The sequence below is a fragment of the Dendropsophus ebraccatus genome, chromosome 14, assembly GCF_027789765.1.
Source record: "Dendropsophus ebraccatus isolate aDenEbr1 chromosome 14, aDenEbr1.pat, whole genome shotgun sequence".
NCBI lineage: Eukaryota > Metazoa > Chordata > Amphibia > Anura > Hylidae > Dendropsophus > Dendropsophus ebraccatus.
This window is the reverse complement of record NC_091467.1, coordinates 56,725,502-56,730,235: the sequence shown is the minus strand read 5'-3', so window position 1 is coordinate 56,730,235 and position 4,734 is coordinate 56,725,502.

Genomic DNA, 4,734 nt, shown 5'->3' with positions numbered 1-4,734 from the left:
AAGTGAAACTAGCTCAGTTGCCCCTAGCAACCAATCAGATTCCACCTTTCATTCATCACAGACTCTTTGGAAAATGAAAGGTGGAATCTGATTGGTTGCTAGGGGCAACTGAGCCAGTTTCACTTTATACCATGTTTGATAAATCTCCCCCATTGTTCGTAATTACAATAGCTCGTATACTAGAGTATATGAACGATCATAATTGCGATCGTAACTAACGACTATCGTTCCGTGTATCCTGGTGAATGGTTTCAGATCGTTCCCAAAAGAACTCATTTGCAAATGCGAAAAAAAAACAAAAAAAAAAACGCTTTGTCTAATAGTACCCTAAATTTCTTAGTGTATAGCCTTTAAAGAGAACCCATCACCATGAAAATGCTACCTAAGCTATCACCATCATGTTATAGAGCAGAAAGAACTCAGCGGGTTGATATATATCTGTATGGAAAAAGATTTACTATAACCTTTCATTTATTTATTGAAATCCCTGATGTTTCCATGCTAGAGTCCAGTCCCCCGCCCACTGGACTCCTTACTACAGATTGAGCAGGGATTTCAATCAACATGTTACAAGTTATACTGAATCTTTTTCCATAAGGATATATATCAATCTGCTCAGTTCCTCCTGCTCTATAACATGATGGTGATAGATTAGATAGCATTGTCGTGGTGACAGGTTCCCTTTAAGCAATACCACTTGTTGTCCAGCTTACCCGTAAACTGAATACAATTTTTACCAGTCTGATATGCATTGGATCCTCTGCAGATGTAAGTGTATAGACTAAAATCCTCTGTGTGCATTGTAGTATATATAAAAATGTATATACAACCTGTGTGTAACTATATAGATATATTTTCACACTGTATATACTCCTATACCCATAGGACATTGCTTGTATTTTACAAGACATTCATCCCTGTTGGTTAACATGATGCTGATGTCCTGTAAATCCTCTGACCGTCCTGATTTCATTCCCGTCAGACGTCCCTCCATTTTGTCCATGTATTAGGGAGCTTTGGGCAATAATCTACAGGGCTATGCTATTCCTGATGGTGTTTTCATGTATATTGTATATAGTTTACAATAACCTGTTTGCTGTCTTGCAGCTTGTAGATCTCTGACAGGGTAAATCTGTTTACTAAGCATGTGTATTGTACCTTCAGTGTGAGCGGGCCTGCTGCGGCAGTCTTACAGCTAAAAGTACTGTATTTTTGCTGAGTTTGTGTGTCTTTTTAGGTTTTTATTTCTTCCTTAATATACAGTAATATAATTTTGTAGACACTGTTTTTAGTTATAACATTTTTATGATTTAACAGGGTTGAAAAAAAAACCAATTGGAATTCAGCTTTGTGTTTTGTTCTAATCTTGTGTTATCTTCGGTTATTTTACGCTTTGGGTTGGATTGTTGAGCTGATGTTTTAAGTTGATATAAAAGTTAATTTGCTTACGTATGTGATGGTGTGTTTTCAAATTTATAAGTGTATAAAATTTGTGGGGGTTTGGGATATAATTGGGTAGGCGGAATACCACTTGCTTCAGTGCCTCAATGTTATTGATAGGGCTCCGCGGCTCTCCACTCAAAGAATTGACGTGTCAGTTCTTTGATCAGAGGCGCCATATATATATAACATTGAGACACTGAGGCAGGCGGGATTCCGAGCAGATTCCGCACAAAATTTCCGACTGGTTTCCACAGTGTGAATGGGCCCTTGAAGAAGGACTTGCTTCTTAAAGGGGATTTTTCACTTGTACTCCGTGCACAGGATAGCAGGCAAGTATGTGATTGCGGAGGGTCCATCCTCCATCCCCCCCCAGGGATTTCTAGATCGGCACCTCTGCTCCTTTGTTTTGACTTGAGCACTTGACCTCCAGCTCCATTCATTATCTATGGATCACAGGAGAGAGAAGAAGAGTATGGCACTTAGCTCTTTCAAAACAAAGTAGCCGAGGCACCAATCTAGAGATCCCTGGGGGACACGGATCCCCCACAACCTTATACTTGTCCCCTATCCTGTTGATAGGGAACAAGTAAGATTGCCCCTTTTAAACAGAGCCACTCTATAGGCCGTGCTTTGCAGTTCAGCCCCGTTCACTTGAATGAAGCTGATCTGCCATGCCAGGCACAGCTGATTTTTCAGATAAAATAACTTCTCCCATACCCACATGTCTAAAAGGGAGGCAATGTATAGAGTTAAACATCACTACAGTGTTTGCATGCAGTGGGGCTCAGTACTGTGTGCGCGCTAGAGGAACCGCATATATTTTTTTAAAAGCTCTTTCATTTAAAGAGGAACTTTTTCTTTCAAATCTATTGGTTTCACAAAGCTATATAGATTTGTAATTCACTGCTGCCACCTCTGTCCAAGTCAGGAACTGTCAGATCAGCAGAGGTTTTCTTCGGGTACTTGCCACTGCTCTGGACAGTTACTGACATGGACAGAGGTGGCAGCAGAGAGTTCTGTGTCATACTGGAAAGAATACACCACTTCCTGCAGGACATACAGCAGCTGATAAGTACTGGAAGACTTGGGATTTTTCAATAGAAGTAAATAACAAATCTATATAACTTTTTCATATATATATATATATATATATATATATATATATATATATATATATATATGTAGTTTTTCACTGGAGTTCCCCTTTGATAAGTAGCGTAAATGTTGGAAAATATCCTAAAAAAATTCCATAAAAAAAAAATCCGTGCACAATCTATGCAGAGGCACTGAGAGTATGTGCAGATGTGCATTTTATCTGATATTAGTAAAATATTCATACCAACCAAGGGTGTTTTCTGTGCACGTGTCACTTCAAGAAACTTTTTTGGTAGATACGTATAGAGTTGTGATTGGTTAGGGTCGGGGTCTTCAGACCCCCACCGATTACTAGAACAAGTGTAAAGAAGAGTGCGGGGAGGTGCTGCGTCATCAATTTGGTTATGCACACCACCACACCCACAGCATTAAATCCGCACTGTAAAATCCGCTGCGGATCCGCAGCAGATTTTACAGTGCAGATTTAATGCTGTGTTCATTCATTTAGTCAAATCTGCTGCGATACGGTACGTGTGAAGCTACCCTTAATCTGATCACTCCTGTCGTCTGGAGAAGTTGAATGCTGCCCTGCATTAGGGCTACCAGGAAAACATGGGTATGGCCTATGGCTTATGGCTGTATCCATGTTTTCAGGACTTCCTAGAGCTGCATCAGACTTCTCCAGACTTAGGTTCAGGGAAGAAAAAGCGCTGCACCTCACACCTATGGCTGATACTAGTGCCCCTAGGCTAAATAAAAAACACATCAGAATTTCGTGTATGAATTGATCAAGCCATACTGCCCCATGTACCATCGTGCAGGTATCTGATACACATGGGTCCCTACACTAAGTCCACACCGTGCCAGTCAGTGGCTACCAACCCCGCAGGCGTGCACAGTCAGGGAACGGGGGCCTTCTCCAGACTTAGTAAGTCAAAGGCCGAGCTTTTAGATTTCGAATTAAAACGAACATTCTGTAAATTCGTTCATCACTAAGGCTTCATTCACACATTCAGTGATTTTTCTGGGCCGCAAAACCTCCCGCTATTTTTTTTCTCCATGATCCGTGGAAAATCATCTCTATTTGCACCCGTTTCCGTAAAATGTGAATAGTACTGGTTTGCATAGATTTGATCTGTGTCTTTTACGGACTTCACGGATGACGTCCGTAAAAAATACAGATCCCATAGACTTCTATTGGTAATCTGTACCGCAATCACAATCCGCACTAGGACATGTTCGTTTGTTTTTGTGGTTTTTTACGGAACGGATGGCGGATCAAAATTAACACTGACTGTATAAATGAATGTGCTCTAAGTTGAACCGTGATTACGGACAACTTTACGGGATGTGTGACTAGGGCCTAACAGGTAAGAAAAAGTGGGTTAGTCGTGACTCCTGTAGGTCACTCTGAGTGCAGTGCAGAGTCGTAGCTTTTCTCTTACACAACACACCATTCTCTATTTCATGACAAATATACAGTGCAATATACAGTCTCATTTATGCTCCAACAATGTCCATTGTCCCCAGATTAGCAGTGTGTTTTGTCTGTAATGTAAATGAAGAATTACATAGCCTCTAGCTGTGCAGGTGACCCCAAGTTACTATTGAAGCATAGAACATGGCAACCACTTTAACTAACCCCAATCAGAAGGAACAACATATAGTTTTTGATAATAGATAGAGAGAAGAAATGTATATGGAGGTGCCCTCTCAGCCAGTAATCAAGCGCTATTCTAATGTTGTGAAAATGATGTCTTATAGTAGGGAGACACTGGCGGAACTACTGCCGTAGCGGCTGCTACGGGGCCCCGCCGCATCAGGGGGCCCGTGACGCGGGCCCCTGGAGCTGATAAGACTAAATTTATATGTTGACATCTCTCTATGGAGAGAAGCCGAAAACCCAGGTAAAGGATGGTTTTTAAATTATATCTAGAGTTGGAATCCTGCAGTATTACCAGCTCGTTACTTATACGTCATGGACACAGATAAGACAATGTATCATGATTATAAGCCTGGAGAAATGGCCCAAGTTTTATTATGGTCATCACATTTTATAGACAGATAAAATATAGGGTGGTAACAAATGCTAATAAGGCATAGATGAGGCGGTGCTAGTGATTTCGATATTCAGTCATGCGCAATGGCATCTATATTAGTATTCATTATTATTATTCAAAAAGGTTAAAACAATAC